General features: G+C 41.0%; 1 protein-coding gene across 3 annotated transcripts in view; it reads left to right on the top strand.

Moving 5' to 3' along the window:
• Nucleotides 1–23519, top strand: part of HTR2C (5-hydroxytryptamine receptor 2C) — a 204571-nt gene that overhangs the window by 9981 nt on the left and 171071 nt on the right. The gene's annotated exons all lie outside the window — the stretch shown is intronic.

Genomic DNA, 23519 nt, shown 5'->3' with positions numbered 1-23519 from the left:
CTTTGTGCAAAGTTGTGCATGCCAGAGCTCAGGAATGTGTGCATATGTAAATTATCTTGTTAGAAATTCAGGGCAGAAAGGCAGGGCAGTTCCTTTGATGCCAAAGGGAACTGTGTCTAGAGACTCAGGGTAGAAATATGCCTCCTGATACATGTTTTAGTTCTGTGTAAATCATCTGTAAGTATAGCACACTCTATTCATTTAGCTGGTGACAATGTTATTTAGGGGTGATATGAAACAGTCACAAAGTAATAAGGACTGCCTGAGAAGAAAATATGTTCTAAAGCTCTTAGGTGTAATGCTAATTTAAATAAAACATGTGCTCTGTTGGGGCTATAGAGTATTCCTCCTACAAGTCTTTATAATATTCAAGACGTGGATGCTTAAAAGTTGGGTTTTTTTTCAAAATGAAGATGCCATGATTATTTAAGAATGCTGAGACTCCTTTTTAGGTTGAGTTGATTCATCCTGTTCTTAAAAGAATGTTTTATGGGTGTCTTAGCGGTAGGGACACCTGTGATTATCTAATGTATGCAAATGCAGTCCAACAGCAAATACCCCTAAACATGATGGAAAGCACAGGGACGAGCTCCTCATCATGCTGCCAAGTCAGACCATGTTTCAAGTTAGGCTGATGAGCAAGGGCATGTTAAGCAGATATTACTATAATGATTGCTGATGCAGATACGGGGCGCAGAAAAAGAATGTAGCTCTCTGTAAAAGCTGAATAAAAATAAATTTTGCAAAAAGAAATCTCCAGATTTTATATTAAACCAAATTACGAATGCATTAAGGGTAATAGCCATTCTACCTGGGGAGTGTTTCTTGCCCCCCCAGCTCTATTTCTCTGAAGGTTTTTCACTGTGTGGGTATTATGCTGTAAAATCCTTTGCTGAAGTGATAACCTTGTGCTGTGTGCAAGCAAAGTGAGGTTAGATTGGAGTAATTGCTGCTATCTCACAGTGCAGATGCTTTCTAGTTATGGTGCAGATATTAGAACAAACAAGTCTTAAAAACTTTAAGCATACCTTTATGCATATTAAAAGATAAGTGTGCATTTTTTGTTGTGTAGATTACTGGAATTTGGATTAGAGCATAGTTATGATAAGAGGTTGTTATATTGTCTGTTGAGGAACATGTCTGTTGAGGCAGCTCCATGTGCAGCTGCAGGTTGTGCCCTGGGTGGGGGAAATGGCCTGAGCCCCTGGTTGGAATGGATAAGGTATGTTTGCCCCTGGCTCTTTCAGCTGTGGCAGGGCAAATACCGTGCCTGCAGCACTTCAGTGAAACCTCCTGTGGGCTGGGAAAGAGAAAGTGTGAATACTGTGCTAATGATGCTAATTTTGGAGAAGAGATACCAGGAGGGCAAGTTGTCTCCCTCCCTGACGAAGCAGTGAGCACCATGTGCTTACAGGGGGTTGTTCTGTTGCTGTTTAGGCTGCTTGGGCTCATGTGACTCCTTTTCTGTATGTTCTCATCTCAGAAAATGTGGTTTCACAGACCAGAGTGTTTTTAAATGCATGTCTTAGTAGGAGAGGATGACTTACAGTGATTGTTTTATTGTCCTGCCATGTAAACTCTTCAGTAAATGCATATGATCACAGAATCTCAGAATCATTTAGGTTGGAAAAGACCTCCAAGATCATTGAGTCCAACCTTTGACTGATCAGCCCCTTGTCAGCTAGACTATAGCACTGAGTGCCACATACAGTCATTTGTTGAACACCTCCAGGGATGGTGACACCACCACCTCCCTGGACAGCCCCTTCCAATGTTTAATACACTTTCTCTGGAGAAATTCTTCCTGATGTCCAACCTGAATCTCCCCTGGCATTGCTTGAGACCATTTCCTCTTGTCCTGTTGTGAGTTGTCTGGGAGAAGAGGCTGACGCCCATGTTGCTGCAACTTCCTTTCAGGGAATTGTAGAGAGTGGTAAGATCTCCCCCAAGCCTCCTTTTTTCTAGGCTAAACACCCCCAGGATCCATCCTGTCCAAATGCCCCTGCAGAGCCTCCCCACCTTCCAGTAGATCAACACTCCCACCCAAACTGTTTCATGTTCCTGGATTTCCCTTTCCTGAGCTTCCCCCCCCCCCCCGACAGCATTGAGGTAGGAGAAGTGAAGTGTCCTGCCTGTAAGACAAACAAACACTTAAATTTTTGTGTAATGCTTTCCAGCGCACCTCTACTGTGCTTTCCAAAGGATCTCTTAATAAGGCTTTACAAGCTTGGGTAGTCATGTAGCTTTAATGCTCTGTTTGTCATCTGGCTATTAGCTGTGGCTGAAGGAAGAACTAACTCCAGAATCTAAATGAAAGACTCAGTGTATCTGTAATAAACAAGCAAAGAAACAAGCCCCAGTCTGCTTAGTCTCTAAATAGTGTTGCTGTACAGCTTCATCAACATTTTCCTGTATAGGCTGTGTCCTGGGCCATGGATTCCAGAAGGTAATTTCAACCAGGAGATGACTACCAGCCACATCACTGCCCCAAGCAATGATGAATTCAGAACCTTCTTATAGAATTTGCAAGTGGGTTTACAATGTCATCTTACATTGATGCAGGAAACTGCATCTCCCAGAGATGAGTAAAAAGCTCACTGGAAACACTTTGTGAATAATAATTATAGGAGCTATACTCACCTCTGATTTTTGTTTCAAGATTTCTGTGAGAAAACTGCATACTGAGATGGATAGAATTTTCCCTTCTTCTCTGTGTTGCTCAGGGACTTCTTTTTTGCTTCTGGCTGATTGAGGAAAAATGAGAAAATGCTTAAATTGAACACTAGACTTCCTAATGGTATGAAAAGCATCCTAAGGGGCTTGGATGTGTGTTGTAATGGCAGTGATTTCTTTGAAGATGGGTAGCTGAGAGGTCAAGCCTGAAAATCTTAATATAATCTTCTAAGATCATTCAGTTTTGTCAGGATGAGAGATTTTTGATTGGAAAGGAAATGATAGAAATGAATGAGGTGGGTTTTTTTTTTATTTTTATTGTAGAGGTAGTAGGAGGAGGTAGCTCTTTTTGGACAAAAGACTCTGTTTTCCTCTTATTTTGTTGCACAAATGTAGATGCTGACTCTGGAAAAGATGAAGATCCAAGGAAAAAGTACTGCCTGGAGGAGTTGCTCCCATCTTTTATAATAACTGTTGCTGTACTGCTATATGAGAATCCACTGCAATGACAGTGTTAGGGCACATGTAATTGTGGAAATGCATTAGGCTTTTAGTGTCTTCCAACGCTTAATTACTTGTTTATTAACAATTCTTTGGCTATCAGAAAAGCTTTTGAGAGTACTTAGTGTTTCCGGATTCAGTAATCTGTTTCTTGGAGTTTGAGGCAGTAACTGGTCACGGCAGAGCTCTGCAAACGCAAAAGGTTGACTTTTTGGGTGATATGGTTCATTTCTGCGGAGTCTCTGAGGCTTGACATTGGATATAACAACTCCAGATTAAACATTTTCTCAAGTTAGTGACTTTTATGTGGATGGTGTTTGCAAGCAAGTGGGGAAGGATATTAAAAAGGGAAGTTTTATGTGGATTTAGCAAATAAAAGCTACATAACATTTACGTAGCAACCACATCCTGTTAAATGTCTTAGAATATCATGCGACAAAATCTCTCCGAATACTGATCACTGTTGCACTGTAATTGCAGTGGTAGAGGTGGACTTTGAGTCCCAGACTGCTGAAGGGTTCCTTGAAACAAGACATTGAGTCTTTCAGAATAAATATTTTACTGCTCAGGTTCACACCGAGTGATTATTAACAGCACTGAATAAATGTGTGAAATCCTAGAAGCTGTGTGCAGTATCTTACCCAGAAAGGTCCCTGGAAGCTGTGAAAACTGTGTTGGCAATCAGCAAGGGGTTACATCCTCAGGAGCCACAGTCACCTACGCCTTATGTGAAGAGGAGGAAGGAAAGAAAGGTGCTGACCCTCAGTGCAGGAACTTCTCAAGTTTGCAGCTGAATGTCTACCAGAATTGAATGGAGAACTATCTCTTTTGTCCCAAATTTACTGAAAATGTCCCTCAAAACAGCTTTATCCCACACTGTCCTTCTTTCAAAATAAAGATGATAACTTTGTTTTCTGTCTTCTAGTTGCACTCCGTGAAACACGCAAGTGCTGCCAGAATGAGACTGGGTATCGTGTTCTGAATGTGCAATGGTCTATTTTTTTCTGAGAGGCTTTATTTTATGGTTTAATTATTGCGTGACAAGGGTTGGTTTGAAGAATAAGAAGGCAATTTAATTGGATTCTCAACTTTATAGGCAGGATCTAAAGAATTACTAGAAGGTGTTTCCCATAATGTTTACAACTCTCCCTTTTTAACACTTCTTTGCATGCATTTCATGGCTGACACAGATGTACGTCCAGAAATAGTACATATTTATAGACTAAGCCTATAGTTTAAGGCAAATAAGCAGGCCTTGCCTTTAGTAGAATGTTTTCCTGCATAAGGACTCTGATTTTAAATAGTGTGGATAATGGTGTCTTTGCTATCTGAGGAGTGTATGGGTATGACTCATGGTGTCATAAATACTGTGGCTATTACAGTGAGCATCCAAGTAAAATTACACAAAATTATATATTTGCCAGGGTTCTTTTCTCTAACGGCCAAACTTCAAAATAGAAAGCTTTATTATTCATTTTGATGCATCTGAACTACTGAATGTTCTTGCTGGCCCACTAGACAGTTTAATAGGGCTCCTGAACATCATCAATAATTCATGCATCTCTTAAACAGGGATGTGGTACTTGTTGTTCAACTATAATCTGAGTGTACTATATTGTGAGCTACTATAGGATGCTCAGGGACATGCTCAGTGCTGGCTCTTGACGTCACAGAAATGCCAGGTTCTTGGATTGGAGCACCCTGTGTGTGGTGCTTCCAAACAGGGGATGGTCCTCTTTGCCCTCATCACAACTGTTGCTTTCCCTGAAAGGGAGATGAGGATGTAGAGAACTCCCTTCAGGATGATTTGCCTGATGTAAACAGTGTAAATCATCCCCAGCATGTGACTGTCAGTGCTGGCTGGACCAAAGATGGGAAACTGATGGTCCAGGTGGAGAGGTGTGGAGGAAGCCTAGTCTGGGATATGTGAGGGTTCACAGAGCATTAGCAAAAGTGGCAGTGGGTGTTAAACTGGAACTGAAAATCCAGTGATTATTGTAGGATATGTTAACTGATAGTTATGAAGAAACCTAATGGGATGTGATTTTTTTTTCTTTTGAAGTATGTCTTTGCCTTATTGTTTTTATTCTGTTTTATATGTCACACACACTGTGACATCCCTTGTTGTTCTAAATACCATATCCAGAGAGAAGGTTTCAGAATCAAAGAGGATGAGAAAGGCTGAGGGTGAGTACAATGAGGGTTGTTCTTGGGGGCCTGTGCTCTTGACATGCTTTGTAGAGGTCTGCTGGCAACATTGGCTGTCTTTGATCTCCTTTTGCCATTGGAGAGCTGAGGCATGCAAAGTGTTGAGGCATGATATATCCAGGATGAGCATCTCAGCAGAGCTGAGAAATGCCTGTGAGTTTCCTGGATAGCAATCCAGTCTTTTTCTGCAAGAACCTTCCTCCTTTAGATTTGTCACATTTGAGCCACGCTCACGTGTCTGTACGAACAGAGTAAGAAGTTACAAAGAGTTCAAAAAATAAGGGTGTAGTGTCTTGCACAGGTATTAGCAAAAAAACTCTTAACAGTGTTATTTTTGAATAAGAACTTGTTGGGCAAAGAAGAGTAACTTGTCAGATAAATGCAAAAAACCAGTACATACAACCATTCAAGTGAGAGTTTTATTGTAGGTGGAACGAGTCCAAACTCAAGACCTTTTTCTCCCTCCCTATATAAACTTACTGTTCTTTATCAGGCTTCTAAGAAAAATCTCATGCTTACTTTTTGTGTTCTGTACTGGTATCTGGATAAGGGTCAGATTGTGCCCTGTGTTTGTTCAGGATGCAGGAGGCTGAAGAACTCCCTGGCTATGCAGCTTTCAGGAGTCAAGCTACAATCCCCAGGCAACCGTGGGCTGTGCTGGTTTGAAAATAGCTTTTTTACAGCTTGCTTAGGACCGGTAATGCAGCGCAGTGTTGCACCCTGCCAGTGTTATGTCTGTGTTAAGTGAGCTGGGGAGCAGGAGGAGGCTGTACAGCTCTGTCCCAGCCTGACATTGCTTAAGACTGGGGGAGATGCAGTTTCACTGGCACTGGCTCAGCGTTCCTTATGCCTCATACAGAGAGTTTCTAGCAAAAATGGGCTGGAGCTTCCATTTTTCTATCCAGACTGCAATGAGGTTAGTCCTAACGATGTGCAGCTCCTTCTGGAAATAGTTTTTAGGTGGTGGGTGTATTTGAAAAGAAAGATGATGGTTCTTCACTTGCTTTTGGCTGTAATGATGACATTAAGATTTCAACATTTCGCTCTTAACTGCTGAATTTCAGTGAACCTTTTACTCTGTCTGGGTGGAGTATTTGGGTCAAATGAAAATTCTGGCTCTGTGGCAAAAGAGCAGATGATGGCAGTGGCTGATGGTGATTACCAGCTTTCTTGCACTTCTGCCTTGGAGTGGTGGCCAGTGAGAAAAGGCTGATTGTTCCATACCAAGGGTTACAGTGCTCACTCATCTGGGACATGCAGCCTGAGCAAGCCCAGTTTTGTCATTAGGCTGTCAGCAGGGCATGTGAGATCATGGCTCAGGCACTGCACTGGGCAGGGGAAGTTGGAACTACCAGCATCTGAATCTGTTTCCAAGGTGTTTGACTGTGGCACAGAAGGGCTGTGAGTCCCCACCAACCATGGCTGAGCTTTGAGCAGTGTTGCTCCATTGCCTATTGCATGTCTGGAGCTGCTGCTTATGCAGTGGTACAGGTTGTGCTGCTTTTGCCCAAACTACTCACCACCAGTGAAGTAGCTCTGAAACGTGACAGGATGATACCATTTCATAGGGAATTATTTTATCCCCATTTTCCTCCCTCATTGCTGTGACAAGTGCTGGAGTCCCTCCAGACTGTCAGTGGGCTACAGCATAGGACCCTCTTTCCAAATCTGTTTTCTGCTTTATTTCTTAGTGTCATGTTTTGTTTCCATGGAAACTCCCCAACCTAACTCGAATGATGAGACTGTCAGGTGCATGAACAATGCTGTCATTAAAGAGCATCCTCAGGTCTGGATGTTTGCTCCTCATGTGTCCTACCAGGCAGGGAGTGTGGTGTCAGGAGAGGCTACGTGACCACCAAAACTTGATGTGAGCCTGAAGGCTTTGGAAGAACTGGTGAAGACAGCTGTTGCATCTCTGGAGAGGAGTTTCCTTTGGCTGGTGTTCCCCAAAGACGTTGTGCCCATAGCAATTACATTCATAGGAAAGGAGGAATATTTTGCCATTTTTAAAAGAATGAGCTTGGGTTATGTGTAAAAGCCTGTCTGCAAAGTTTGCATTGAGAAGAACAGATTTATAACAGTAGTAAAAGAGGTTGAACAGAAAATATGTTGTTTCCAGGAAAAATGGATTAACCACAAAATGTACCCTGGAGTGAAGTGTTAACTTCTATCACTGAGCATGGAAATATGTGAGACAACTTTTGCGTGCTATGACGAATAAGAGTGGTTGATTAGCATCAATATTTCCCATCCTGTTTGCACCCTGGAATCTGCTCATGGCAATATCTTCCTCCCTTCAACCCCATCCCTACTGTTTTCATTGAAGAACATCAGTAAGAGAAAAAAGCTTACTTTAGTGGAGAAAAAAGTACTATACCTGAAAGAATAGTTTCCCCTTTCCTCTCTTTATGAAGCTTTTCAGATACTGCTATGTTGGTAACCACGTTTTGTAAGTGCCACATTAGCAGGACAAAACCACAGTGCTGCAAGAGAATTTGCAACCCTTTAAGGAAGAGCCATTAAACTGTGAGATAAAATGTGGCTCTGCATCTCTAAAAATAATATATTTGCATCTCTATAAGGACTTCAATTTTGGTAGCTAGGAATAGTCTAGGCATCTTCATTGTAATTATTAAGAATTACTAGCTTGCACAATTACTGCTTTGAGAGAGATGTGAATGTACATGGTATTTTAGAGGACATGGAGAAGTGAAGAATTTATTGCTATTTAAAAAGCTGAAGTTTACTTGCTTGCTGGCAAACAGTATAGGAATTCAAGAATTGCCAAGGCAGAGAAGGCTTCAGGTTCATCTTGTTTGGTGCCTCTGCTCTGACAGATGCTAAGACGTTCAGAGAAAGGGAGGAGCCTCATCTCGGGAGAGGCGAGAGAATTTCTTCAGCTATTGAAAACCAGGAGGTGAAAGAGGGAGAGCAGCCTAGAAGGTAGGAACAGCAGGAGTTTCTGCAGTGTGGAGTGGGGTGGCCAGGCCATGGACATTCTGCTTGTTTGCTTATATGAGGTGAGAATAGTAACCTTCTCTGGAGCTATTGCAAAATGTCCACAACTCTGCATCTTAGGACTGGTTTCATGTACCAAGGAAAATTATTTTCCATTTTAATTCTGTAAAACTCTATCTGTGTGTTGCTGCTTTGTCATGGGATGGAATCTTTCCATTCAGCAGCGTAGATCAGCTCTGTTCTGCACCTTCTCTGTAGTGCAGTTTTTTGTGTTGGCTTTTTGTTTTCCATTAGCTTATTTCATTGATTAAAATAGATAAGATGTACTTTTTGCATGAACACTGCCAGAACTGAAAGCCCTCCATGGGACCTGTACTAACAGGTGCAGATACTCCTTGTCAACACATAGGTGTCAGCTCACTGTTCCATGCTTCTTTCATGGGTTCAGTCTTGGTGCAGACTACCATTTGGCTATCATTTTGACATCCATAAGTATTTCCTGCTGCAGAACGCTGTTGGAACAAGCTCCTAACATGCCTGTCTTCTGGTCCTTGAAAAGCCCCATTTTTCACAGCATATTTTCTTTTGAAGTCTGATTCATAGCCCATTGTAATTGGTGTAGTCTCCTATGCATTCTAATGCAGCCAAATCAATGGTCATGCATTTAGGAACAAAGAAAATTGCTTGCATGTGCAGGGTGGGAGGATTCAATCTTAGAGTGCCATGATGTTGAAGGGACTTGGATGTCAGGCTGAAAGCCAGCCACATGTGAGCTTCAGCTTTGTGTGACTGAACGTGGCCCTTGGCTGTACCTGTGGGGGGAGGATTGTTGTTCCCGTACTCCCTGCTGATGACACGACTGCTCAGACATTCAGCCCCTCTCTGATGTTAACACGTTTTAAAACAGGATTATAGGAATTTGTAAAGGTTCAGGAAAGTTCTGCACAAATGGCTGGGTGTCTGTAAAACATTCGTTTTTAATGAGAGGCTCAGTCTAGTTAAAATAAGGTTAAGAGGATACTTATCGGAACTGTATAAATACTGCGGCAGGAGATTTATGGTTGCAGGAGGCTTTTTAAACTAATAGGCAAAAGTGGAACTGTATAAATCAGTGGATGGAAGCTAAAATTAAGCTAATACATGTTGGAAGTGGCATAACCCTAAAAAATCTTACCTAAGAACAGAGTGGGTCTTTATCACTAGAAGTCCTTAGGAATATATCCATCTTGAAGGGCAGCACATTACTGACTTCCAGGGTAGCTGCAGGAGACTCTCATTAAATATTTCTGGGTTATATTATGTGTAAGACCATATTAAATATTTAGACTCCCTGCTCTTGGCCTTAGTGCTTAAAGCCTAAGCATTTGGCAGCCACTGGTGTGAAGGAGCTTTGGAAAAAATTCAAAGTTTAGATTGAATATTAGCAAAAATCTCTTCCCGGAAAGGATTGTCAAGCACTCAAACAGGCTGTCCAGGGAAGTGGTGGAGTCACCATCTCTGGAGGTGCTTAAATAGGGCATCTGGGGACATGGTTTAGTGGTGGGCTTGACAGTGTTAGATTTACAGTTGGACTCAATGATTGTAGAAGGTTCATCACACTGTTAGGTGCTAATTTACATGAGCATCCAGACTCCATTGGCCAGATTGCTCCAGGATCCAATGAGCTAATAATTTTAAAAGAAGTTTCATTTTCTTTGCTGGTTTATTATTTTTGTTAATGTCTATTACTTTAAAATTGATATTTCTTAGCATATATTTTTGCTGGAGCAGCTTTTAGATGTAATGTTTTTAACTATATATAAAATTATCTCGCTGATGCTTATGAATGTTTTCTCCCAAGAGCAAAATCTCCTGCTAAATATTCTGGGGAAGTAATAAAACTGTCTTTAAAAAAACCTTTGAAATGTACGTATTAAGCAAATGAAGAAAGGAAGAATCAATGAAGAATTTTTTTTCTTTCCCAGCTTTAAGCTGTAGGGGTCTTAAATGTTGCTCACAGATTTAATAGGTAGAAAATTATCAGAAAGAGTTTCTTTTTCCCAGAATTTACTTTCTTTTAAACAACTGTCATCAGATTTACAGGTCACTGTGTATGTTGCAAATAGGATTTTATACTAAGACCACAGTTCTGACATTGCAGCTACTTTTTTTCTTTAATAGAGCATTAATTATGGTAAGACTGAATAAATGTCCTAGGCATCAATGCCCTTTGAGAAGCACTCTCCCTGTCTGAGTTCTGTCAATACCTTGCTCAGCTGAAAACATCATCCATGTGAGGGTCTCATCCCAGCTCCTCACAGACAGATTGCCACCCATGACCATGTGGCATCAGTTTGTGTCCTCCATCTTTCTTAACTGCTTGTAAATTGCATGCTTTGGAAAGCAGAAAGTGATTTTGATTTGAAATAAAAATATTTACAAGGCAGACTTGCCTTGGGGATCTGTAAGCTGAATTCTTGCTTTGAAGATTTTTAAATTCACTAAAAAACTTAAGCTTCAGTAGAAGCAAAGGATGTGGGGCAGTTCAGTGGCGTCACAAAATCCAAATGGATGATGTTTTAGTGCCAAATGGAATTGTACTTCTAGAAAATAATATTAACAGTGGTATTTTACCCTGCTCAATCTGCTTCAAAATGTTTCACTTGCCTTAATAAACCTTAGGGATGCCCTTGTATGGCTGATGCTTTTAGTATTTCAGACCAGTGCTTTTAATGATAGTAACATGTCTGTCAAAGTACAGCATATGGGTAATATAGGAGTAAGAATAATATAAATTTAACTGAACTGGCTTGATGTGCCCACTCCTGCTGGGAGAGAAAAAAAACAACAAGCCAAGAATGAGAAGGAATGGAGAAGCAAAGAAGCTCCTTAGTAACAAAAACACAACGTGCAATCAGCCACACCAATCTTTATAGAGAAACTGCCCCAGTGATGCTTCCAGAGAATGAAGACAAAAAGGTAAGTGGGAATAGGGCACCCCGTGCATTTAAGAGGATATGACAAGCAGAGTTAAATACGAAGAGGTGATGATGAAGTTGTGCACTGTGTGATGTAGAGCTGAAATACAGCCATGGGGATTATCTGGGGTGTCCCTGCAGCCTGAGCAGCAGAGCCCCTGAGAGCCTCCGAGCTGCCCCGATGAGGATGTGCTGCCTGAGTGAAGGAACCAGTGAACAAAGCCTGTTGCACTTTCATTAGAGGTGTTTAGTTATTTCCCTTTAGCTGTTTTCCCTCGGTTTCCATCCTTAAACTTTTCGCTGCGTTTGGATAAAACCTTCTCTTCCCTTGACAAATGTTTGTTCCTTGGTTTGCCTTGACTTGTTTCATGGTGGTTATCACTCTTGCTGCTCTTTCTCAAGAGTTTGTTGCAGGTTCACTTCAGGGATTGTGTGTTTGGGAATTCTTTTGAGGCTGAAGACCTCTTTCTAATCTTTCCCTGCACTTAATGTGCTAAAATCTTGGGAGCTGTTTTTCTCCTCTGATTTCAGTAGTGAATCTTTTGCAAAAATCAGCAGCCATTTATCCAACTGTGTTTAAAATCTGACTTTTCCAAGATTATTATAACTTAAGATTTGAAGCATCTAAAATACATATTTTTTGAGGCTTTTTTTCTTCACAAAATTATACTTTTTTCTCCTTTACAAAGCTGTCACAGCCTTCTGGGAAGGTAAGGTTTGTGTGCCTGGAATTGATAATATGTGATTCCTAGCAAATTTCAGCTCCACTTCAAACAGAAATCCCTTTGATTTGAGGTGCCTCTGTAGGGCTGTATGGTGCTTCATCCCTAGGGTTATCTGTATTGCAGGCACCATGCAAACATTTATTTAGTTTAGTGCTAACACATGTATATTTTCATTTTGCTGAAGTTTTTGTGCACATTTTATAGCCAAAGCATCTGTCTGAAGTCTTTGCTGCAGGAGAGAGCAGTGTAATTGTTTGTGCAACATTCTTCCATTGTATGCTCTGTTCTTAGAATCCACAGCTTTCATTTGTCCTTCATGTTCTGTTTTTACCAAAGTATGAGGCATTTCTTAGCCTGCAAACTTTGTGCAGCTGCTGTTTTGTCCAAGGAACTGTAACAACAAGTGTATTTCTACTGCCAAAAAATGAGAACATCTTCCTACCGTAAGTCACTAATACAGTTTGCCTTGTTCCTGGAAGTACATAATGCAGCAATTGGAGTCATCACTTCAGGCTCAAATTTGCTGTGCTGAGTGTACTCTGACTTCAGGCAGTGTATTTTGCAATTGAGGAAGAAAAAGCTTCTTGATTATGAATGTTAATAATTAAAGGTACCACTGTTTTGAAAGCCTTTTTCTTAGAAAGAAAAGTTTTTCTGGTGACTAATATGGTATGTGTGGCATTATTATCACCACACTGTGTGTGATACTTTTGGCTTGTGTGTTTCTAATTTTTTGGAAGAATATGAGAGCCAATGTTCAAATGACCATTTCCTATAAAAAGAAATAAAATACATCTGAAGAGGGCTGTCCTAGACAGTACATTCTGGGCCTTAATCTGGAGTCCTTGCAAAGCGAAGAAAAATGTGATTTCCCAAATTGCTACTGTTTTGCTGGTATTCTGGTTTATTCTCATTGAGATGTTCTTTAACTGATAATCTCTCAAATGATTCCTTATATTGATTTGAACAAATCACTGCTGTTGTGGAACTTAATTGCTGTACAATCGATGTGTAATACTGCTGCTTGTTTTTTTGTTTCTTCCTTTAATAACATAACACCCCCCTCCTTGTGAGCAGCTGAGTTTCTGGCTGTTCCCTGCTGGCAGGGCTGGGACACAGGGGGTGCAGTGGCCACCCCAAGAGCTGGGCAGTGGCCCCCTGACTCTGCTGCACTCAGCAGGGCTGAGGCATTTGCAAAAACTTGGCAAGGACGCAGGATAACGGAAATAATTTCTGAGGTTTTCAGTCTATTTATAACTAGGGAAAAAAGTACTTTTTAAAGGCAGAAATTGCATGAAATGTCTCCTGTCAAAATCTCACTCATCAATGTCAGATTCTCATGACATTGACAAAATAGCTATTTCTGCATGGAAAATGTGACAAAAGTGGGTTTTGAATTCGCTGCTGACTTTGTGTTCGCTACTTGCCTTGGAATCAGCTTATTTCTCTGGGAAGGTGTTAATTTTAAGCTAGCAACTCTAAAAATGGGTGACTCTTCTGCTCAAGGTAATCTTGGTGTTGAGTTTTTATTAAAACTGTAGTCTACTCTTTATGAAATACATATCACTGGAGCTGGGAGAATTGTGCACAGCAAATTGTACAGCCAGGTATCAAAGCAGTACATTTATGGCCTAATTCGTGACTCTGAGCTGGAGCCCTTGAAGATGTTTTTGCCCCATCAATGCAGCAGAAGTGTGGAGCTGTTGCCATATGCTCTTTGTGAGGAGTAAGGCTGTCACTGTGTTATGATATTGTTGACCAACACGATATGCTTATACTTAGTAGATGTCTTTCAAGGCTCATGAAAATTTTCATTTGTCTTGTTCAGGGGTAGGTGAGAATAAGTGTGAAGGGCAGTGGCAACTAAGTATGTATGAATGTTCTGGGGGTGTGGTCCCACTCTGCATTAACATTGACATAAAAAATATAAGATGCAGCTGATAGTCCTGACACACAGTAAATTACAGGCAGGTATAGGTTTCTGAGTCCAACTGCTTTTGCATTTGTTTTCATATCCTTAGGATACATCTCTACAGCAGATCAGAAATGTTCAGGAGTTAATGGTCCTTCATCTGAAAGATCATTTCCTTTTTAACCGTGTTGCCAAAAGCCACCCATTTAGGATGCAACATCTTCAGCTTCTGTTGCAGAAGTCACTAAATTGAGGGGTCCAGGCCCAATTTCTTAAAAAAAAAATCTCAGGGGCCTGCACAATTTTCTGCTTCGCTTCCCTCCCAGGCTCACTGGATTCAGCTGCTTCTGGATAATGTTCCTCCCAGGAGAGGCAGGACCTGCCAGGAAGCTGTTTGGAGGCTCTCCCGTGCTCGTCCTGAGGCTGACGTTTATCCTTCCTTTGCAGATGCCTGTCCTGCTTGCTTGTCTCTCAGGTCCTATTCAGAAGCCAGATTTATTTGCATATATGTTTGGGTTTTTTCAATACGGTCATTGTTTTCCGTATTAGCGGTATTCTGGGTTTCTGTTTTATATTCTCACTTTCTTGGCAGCAAACCCCTCCTTTTGGAGAAATAAGTGCTTCATTAGTATTTGTCATGTGGACTGAGCAGGCTGGGAGGTGAGAAAGGTGGCTGAACATACCCCCTTCTCCCCAGTAAATGTGCTGGTGTAGGCTCTGCAGACTCGGTGCTGTGGGCTGATGTATGGCTCTGACTGGGAATGTAGGTATGGCCCTGGACCACCAAAACCCACCAAGGATCCCACTCTCCGTGTAGGGGTTATAATTTTAAAAGCTGTGACCCTGAACATATTGACAGAGCATGGTGAAAGCCAGTGAAGTTAAGTTTTGGAGGCAGTGTTGCCGAGATGGCTTGTCTTGCCCTTCAGTGTGTGAGCAGAGTAGGATGGAGTGGGAAGGTGGTGGAGGATCATTGAAAAGGCTGCTGCTAGCATGGCATTAGAGAAGGAGGTACATGGAAATTAATTCCTGGAGAGTAGGTTTGAAAAGCATCTTGAATCCTCCTGGGCTTGACTGGGAGCTGGTGATATTTAAGTGTACGACTGAGAGGTTCAAATGAAGGTTTGTCCCTTACACAGCCACACCGTTACTCGGATATCTGTGTTTTGTGGCTGTCAGTGGGAAGAAGCAAAGCGAGCAGATGATGCTGAATTATACAGGCAGGAATGCATAATCATATTTTTCATTCATGGCGGAGGTGGATGAAATGTCTGTAGAGATATATTTGAAGTCCTCCTTAAATATTTTTAATAAAATCATGACTTGCTGGTTTCAAAGCAATCAGTTCTTCAATTTGCTTGATTACATGTGGAAACCAGGGCATTTTCAACATAAAAGACTGCACACAAGTTTTGCATCTCCAAGGTTTGTTGTAAATAGCATAAAAATCACCAGGTATCTTGGTATGGGAATTCAGATACAATCCTTCTTCCTGCATATTATCCATTCCATTTTGATTAATTTCTTTTATATGAGGAAATCCAATCTGCCACAGAACACTGAATCCCAGTAGTAATAAGTCTGGTACACATATGTGCATCTATCATCACTCACAGAACAACCTATAAGATTTTTTTTATGCTGCAATAAAAGCAACTTTAAAAAAGAGGAAAAGCCAAATCCTGTAATCCTTCATTTGATTTGAAGCGAAATTCTTCCATGCTCTCTGTGTGAGAGAGAGAGACAGCTGCTCCACAACGCACTAGATCTTCGTGTGCTTCAAAGGAGGAAGCTCAGAGTAAATATTTGTAGCTGTCAGTGGAATCCTGTTGGTGTGCAAACATTTGATGCTGGGGCCTTCCCTGCTTGTTTTGAGACTTTTTGGGCTGTGTGGATCCCATCTGCCTGGCTCAGAAATTCCCCGAGAACAATACAAGCTAATCTCTCATTTTTGAGGTCCATATTACCATTTTTTACTGATCCGGCTGCTTTATACATCTTCCTTCCCAGTTGTGGTCCTTGACTTCCTTTGCAGGCTGCAAATGCAGACCCTGTCATCTTTTTCTTAGCAAACAGAATGGCTTGACTGGAAGGTGGAATTCCATATAAAAGACTGGTATAAGAAGACAGGTGACCCTGTGAGTGTCTTTTGCATGTATCTGCTGTATCACAGTGCCTTCATACTCACCCTCTCACATGGCACTCCAAACTAGGACAAATGTACCTCTCTGGATGGATTGTGTGTCAGATGTTTTTAAAAGATAAATTACTTCTTGTCCCTTCTGTACAGTGGATATTCCATTTGTGTGCATCATTGTTTACTGTTTTGCCTCAGTTTATTTATCCCAGGTGGTAGGTCTGGTGTTGGTTATAGGTCATACGGAACTTTTCTGTGATTATTAAAAAGAGGGAGTTTTTTTGTATTTGTTACAAGTGAAATACATTATTTCCATAACTATTTTAAGGGATAACTGTTCTTTTATTTTGGTGCTATCACTTTTGATAACTTTATAGTGTAAAACTGTCCTCTAATTAGGGGATAGCATGGTAACTCAGTTGCCTTACAGAAGTTATGCTGAATTTTGAAATATGCTTCATCCCTCAGTCCCCAAACTAATTTAGTACAAGCAAGGCTCCAAAATAACTTCTTGGAATGCTGTGGACTTGAGCCTATAGAAACTAATCTTCTATGACTGCTAGAGCAATAAAAAAATACAGCTAAACACCCCTAATTGAAGTCATCTTCATGACAGAGTGGTAAAACTTGCTAGGACTTCTCCCACTGATGACTATATTTATCTGGGTGTGCCAGTGCTGGGCACGGAAGTGCTGGCTGGCTCTGTGTACTGAGGAGTTGAGCTCTAAACTCTGTGAAGTTTTATCCACTGTGGTATTTGGTTATCCATTAAAAATCAGATTTTGACTAGTCTACATTTGAACCGATTTTTGGCTGGAGTTATGTTTTTAAGGAGGGGAGTAATTACGTCCACTATGTATCAGTGCAGTTTATCTGTTGCTGTTTCCATTTAAACCCTAACCTTTTCACTACAGAAATGTTTAGATGTCTAAGAACGTTTCCATTTCTCTGGCACCAAAATCCTTCCTTTATTTTCTCATATTTACAGAAGAAAAACATTTATAGATCCTCCTGCAAGATGAGTGCTATGATAATGTCTGTGTGAAAATGTGTGTTTGGAGTTCTTTGTGATGACCAGTTTAAAAATGAAGTTACACATCTCTTTAGGGAGGAAGCTTTGATAAATTATTTAAGCCTTTTAAAAATTAGTGTGTAATAAATACTGGCATATTTGTGTATGAAGTTCATTCTCTTACCTGAGGTTAAGCTAGAAAAGGATATAAACCTTGAACCAGAGTACAACTGATGCATTCATAATATCCACTTTAAGTGCTTGCTCAAATTTGTTCAAGCTATTGTGCAAAATATGTTCATCTCCCATAAATTTTGCTCTCAGTTGGAGCAGCAGCATTACAAAAGCTTGTAGACCCATTGGATTAATACTACCAGGGTAAAACGAACATTTAACAATCAAGTTATGAGGCTAAGAAGGGTCCACTCTCTCTTTTTGAACAATTTCTTGGAGTATTGAGGGCTATAATGTTCTCTCTTTGAGGCAGGAATCCCTGTATTTGAAAATGTCAGCATTGAGAGAATTTGGTGCTCATTTGGGAGTTGGTTTCAGCGACTGGTTATCAGATTTGTGTGGGAGGGGATTCCATCAGGCTGGAGGTGCATTTTTAAATCTGTGTCCTTGTCAGTGCTTGAGCAATCAAATGGATTTTGGACCAAAAATGGGAATGAGGAAACAAACATGGGCACATGGAAGGACGGGACAGGGAGAGCTACAGCATATGTGCAAAACCAGGTATCTATAAAATCTACATTTCCAGTTTTGGGTAGCCAGTGAGTCTGCATAGCTTCAGAACAAGCTGGGCATGAGAAAGATGAGCCCAGGAGCACTGAGGAGTCAGGGAATGGAGCACAGCCCTGCCTTGGGCTTTGTCCCAGGGTGGCTCCCACAGCTGGCATTGTCCCACAGCCAGCAGATTTGGGACTGAACAACTGGGAGCAACAGACTCCAAACATGGTAAACCCAAGACTGAGGAATGAGGGACTGCTGATTCCAGTTCATTTATGTAACTCAAAGGCTTCATGCTCAGCATATCACGTTGAATGTTTTGCCTTTTTAAATGTCTGTGGAGTAACTGGGCAAATAGCTGTGTGCCATTCTTCATGTGCTCTTCTACCATGATTTATTTTGTTCAGTTAGTCCTTGTACTTTTTCTGAAAATACCAAACAGTCTGGGGTTGCAGTGTTTTGAATGGTTTCTGCTCCTTGAATGGCAGCATCCCAACCAGCCAGAAAGTACAGTAACAACCTGTATGCATTTTGCTTTATTATTTTTCAGATCATTACCTTATTAAATTCCTTGGTGACAAGTGTCCTCTTCTTGATATTAACATAAATTAGTAGGAAAAAAACCCAGCTTGGAATGTCTACTATCTATTTTAAAATTGTATTTTATTCCTCCTTTCTTTCCTAAGGGCTTTCTTTCTCTTCCATCACTGTAATACATTGAGGAATCCAATGAACATAAACACTGCATCCAGCACTGCACTGGATACATCTTGGTCGTAGAAATACCATTTTTTTTTTTAGGCAGAAAACAGAACAGTAAGCCACATGCTTCTGTGAGGTATTAAATTCTTAGAACAATTTATCTTTTCTCTGTCTAAAATACGTCGCCTTCTGTGGCGTGCTGAGGAATCTCTTGCCACCTCGTTCTGCAAAGAGAACTCGGGGAATAAAGTTAGCAGTTTATCAAATACTGATTTTTAGTTGCTTATGCCTTTTTTTTTTTTCTGAACTGCTATGAAAGTGCCTCATTTTGCTTACAAGAAATCCACGGTACATTCTGGGGAAATTCTGTCAAGTTAAAGTGATGGTGAGGTCTATGACTGTGCATGCCAAATGATGTTTGCTGAGGAGCTGATGAGATCTTTGAAGTGGTGAAATAACTATTAAGCTTTTTTTTTTTTTGATTGCTAATGAGGGATATATTGACATGACCTATAACTTATTAGCATTTTGTTCTGTTGTTGTGCATCTTGTTTACTAGACAAATTATTTTTGCTTCAGATTGCTCTGAAGCAAGAACTGTCTTATATTTAATTAAACTGATTTTGTCCTTGTCTCTGCTTTTTGTGTTCAGCTGAAAAATAGAACAGCTGAAATATACTGGTCAGATATTCTTTTAGAGCTGAAAACATCTTTACTTTGTCTGAACACAAGTTTTATAAAATCACTTAGGACTTCTTCAGGGAAACATAATAAGTGTTTGCTTTCAATTTGTCCTCTTTTCTCCATCACCTGTTTGTGAGGGGTAATGTCAGCACAGAAAGAGTTTGTATATTGATTTATTTTCTTTATGAGAAAATGCTTTGGATTTTTTTTTTGTTTGGAAGAGCAGTTTATTTTTCCCCCTAAAACTTCTGGCCTGTCTACTTCCATCCAGACTTTAAAATTCTGAGGTTATGGCTCATTAGATATCATCAATATCTATTGTTCCTTCTTTTGCTGGTAAGTTTTCTTGTGATGTTTCTCATATATATATATATAGGTGGTGACTGTGCAAATCAAGCTTCAGACCCTGGGTAAGAGCAGCCTGTCAGGTGCTGCCAGTGAATGTGGGATCTCCACTTCACCAGGGGCAATGTGGGATGCAGTGATTCTGCATGTGAGGATTTCCTCACTGTGTCTTGAGATTATTTACTGAAATAGGAGTTATGCATAGATGTAATAGTATCAGTAGCTTCATCTGAACAGGTTGTAGCAACCAAATATGCCTGTAGCATCCACATTTAAAATCAGCTTGCTTGTCACTGCAGTCATAACAGCTCTGTAGCAGCCCTGCAGCTCTTTTGAGAAAGAGGGAAGATAATCTGTCCGTGTCTGGAGTAGTGTGAGTGTTCCTGTGGTACACTTGAAGCTGGATCACTAAGAATCAATTTATCTGGTAGAATAAGTACCTTCAATGCTTCATGGAGAATACCTTAGGCTTCTCTCCACAGGTTATTAAAAATAAAATGAAAGGTGGGAAAATCTATTAATGCAGCATCTTGTTTTTGTGAAGGCGAGGAAATTCTTTAGAGGGACCTTTTGGATTGATCCTGTGTTGATGTGGCAACCTTGCAGAAGACCTGGTTAAATGCAAATAAAAGGGGTAATTTACAAGAGACTTAAATACTGAGAGACTGATATTATGTAGTTTTTTGTGTGGCAGTTGATATACTCCCATAAAACTTCAATGTTTCCTCTGCTCTTACCTACAAATATCCAATAAGAGTATGTTTTCAGTATTGAGACTGGAGGGTTGACCCTGGCTGTGGCCAGGTGTCCACCAAAGCTTCTTTGTCACTCCTCTCCTCAGATGCCCAGGGGAGAGAAAATGTAACAAAAGGCTCCTCGTGGGTCAAGATAAGGACAGGGAAATCACTCAGCAATTACTGTCAAGGGCAAAACACTCATCTTGGGGAAATTAGTTTGATTTATTACCAGTCAAATCACACGAGGGTAATGAGAAATAAAAGCAAATGTTAAAACACCTTCCCCCCTATCCCTCCCTTCTTCATGAACTCTGCTTCACTCCGGTTTTCTCTCCCTCCTCTCCTCCAGCAGCACAGGGTGACAGGGAATGGGGGCTGTGGTCTGTCAATCACATCTTGCTTCTGTTGCTCCTTCATCCTCAGGGGGAGGACTCCTCACACTCTTCCCCTGCTCCTGCATGGGGTTTCTCCCGCAGGAGACAGCCCTCCATGAACTTCTGATTTGAGTCCTTCCCACAGACTGCAGTCATTTTGGAACAGGCTGCTCCAGTGTGGGTTCCCTGTGGGGTCACAAGTCCTGCCAGCAAACCTGCTCCAGCGTGGGCTCCTCCCTCCACGGGCCCACAGGTCCTGCCAGGAACCTGCTACAGCGTGGGCTTCCCTCAGAGTCACAACCTCCTTTGGGCATCCACCTGCTCTGGTGTGGGATCCTCCATGGGCTGCAGGTGGATCTCTGCTCCTCTGTGGACCTCCATGGGCTGCACTCACTCCTCTCTTTTCATTCCACTTGCTCCTGAGAAGTAACTTCTTCCCCATTTCTTAAATACATTATCCCAGACGTGCTTCCAGTGTTGCTGATGGGTTTGGCCTTGGTCTGTTGTCATTGGCTTTGTTGGACATGGGGGAAGCTTCTGGCAGCTTCTCAGAGAAGCCACATCTATGGTCCTGTCCCCTGCCCCCCAAACCTGACCACACGAAACTAATACATTCCACCCCTACTAAGTTTGATGTTAATTTATAGGAATAATGCACATTTTCTGATGCAGGACCCTTGCTTATTCTTTAAACATCTTCTCCTAAAGATATCTGGAGTAAGTTCTACAGCAGTTCTTGAGTATACTCATGCCTGGAATGATGTCAGAAGGATTCCCCTGGTGTTGCTCATATTTAGTAGAATTGTTCACCTCTAATGCTTTGTCAGCAGGCAATTGCCTTTCCTTAATTTAGGGAGGTGATTGAGCTGTGCCTGATCCTGAGGTTTCCATTAGAACAAAGGGGTTGCTGCTGGAGTGGTGCAAATGTGTTCATTTGCACTCTGTGCATGTACAAATGAGAATGCACAGCCAGCATTCCCAGGGGCAGGCAAATAATCCAGCTCTGATTCGTCTGCAAATAGGAGAATTCCCAGTTTGGTTTATTCTAAGGAAGATACATGAAAATAGTCCAGATATCTCCCCAGATACATCATTACTGCCTCATCATAAGATTATTGTCTGTTTATGGAACATCTAGAGAAAATATTACTACGAAATAGAAATTTCCAATATGATATTGGCTTCTATGTACCTGCAAAAATAAATAACTTTAATTTATTGTAACCCTAACTTCTGTTTTCTAGGGGAAGTTGCATGTAAGGTAGATCAATTCCTATGCAATACAAATTTTCTTTCCTTCTTACTGAGCCTGTTATGTATTTAGCAATTTACCAGTTTTTCATAACAATGAACACATTGTATAGTATGAATAATTTTGCTGCCATTGTGTTAAGTTTTAATAATACTTTAAAATGAACATTTTTTTTTATGACATATGTAATGTCAGTGTTCCATAAAAACAGTTAGGAGAACAGAACAAATTAATAGTGCTTACCAATAATGGATCTTGTCAAAATTAATTTTAAAATAACAATGATCGTAGTAATTAATTGCAATGACTTTCTTGTGTCAAGTGCTCTCATTGCAATTTACATTTGATAGGAATGATGATTGCTCATCTGAACCTGTCCTGTGATCTTGACTAAATTTCAGCTTTATTTACCCAAATAAACCTGAATGTAAGTCCACAAAACCGGTGGATAAACCTTATAAAGTACAATAGCTGCAACGCTTGTATAACTAAACCCACAAGAATATTTTTAAAAATCAAGTCTCATTCCACGAGCAAAAGGCTGAGATTTACACTTTATTGATTATTAAGCTCAGCTGAGATTTTTACATTGATTCTCGAACTCGCTTGGTTTGCCAAGAGCATGATTTATGAATGCAGTCTGTGGAAACCCAAAGTGTACATCCTCTCACTGTGATTGCTGCAGACACTGTCCTGGGCTCTACCAAGGAAATGCAGGATGTGGATGTGCAGTGGTGAACGTTATCTCTGCTAACTCCTTGAATAGTGACTCTCAAGGCTCAGGGACTTGTAAATTGGTCTTTTGGATATCTTCTCCCAGTTCTGTAGCATCCTTTTTTTCTTTTTTAATTAGTTGCCTCTAATAAGAAATGCCAGAATCAAACTAAATAATACAGTCCCCACATTTTTTATACAAAGGACACTTCACTTGAGAGGGAAGAGAAGTGACTGATATCCAGCCCAACTTAAAGGGAGCTGTACTCTGTGGCACTGCAGATCCAATGTTGTCATTTTGGTATCCTGCCTGGCTCAGGGGCTTGCTCGTGTTTCCTCCTCCTGAAAGGGTACAGCACTGAAAGCTCAAGGGAAATTCCTGCTTCCCAGGAAATTCTCTTTTGCCAATCAAGCAATGCTTTGCTCTTTGTGCTTCCTGTAGAAGAAAAGGTGTTTAAACCTCATACTTCATACGGCAACCTGTTAGTAGGAAATAAACTCACAGCATTTTGCATGTGGCATGTATTTTACTGTAAGTGGTGAGGATACTTCTCTACTGGCCCTGAAAGAGAAAAGCCTCTTGAAGTAGCAAACACAGAGTAATTCTGAGGGGAACAAACCTGAGTGCTACCCCACAGTATCCAACATCCTGGGGTGTCTCAGGATTGCGGGTCGTGTCTCCAGAGCTTGCACAGCAAACCTGGAGAGTATCAAGCACGACTGTGTTAATGAATGTTGGATATTTTTCATAACAAAGAGTTACCTGGATTGTAATTTTTATGTGTTAAGCAGGTGCTGTTGCCACCCAGTGACTGGGCCCAGAGCTCTGTTACTCATGGGCACCATGGGGACCTCCCTTCTGGGGACTGGTGTGTAGGGAGGAGGATGTGATGGGAAGC

This window comes from Pipra filicauda, unplaced genomic scaffold, assembly GCF_003945595.2.
Source record: "Pipra filicauda isolate LSUMZ 115617 unplaced genomic scaffold, ASM394559v2 scaffold9_size5747161_pilon, whole genome shotgun sequence".
Taxonomy (NCBI): Eukaryota; Metazoa; Chordata; class Aves; order Passeriformes; family Pipridae; genus Pipra; species Pipra filicauda.
The sequence above is the reverse complement of the archived record's forward strand: the minus strand, read 5'-3'. Positions and strand labels throughout refer to the sequence as shown.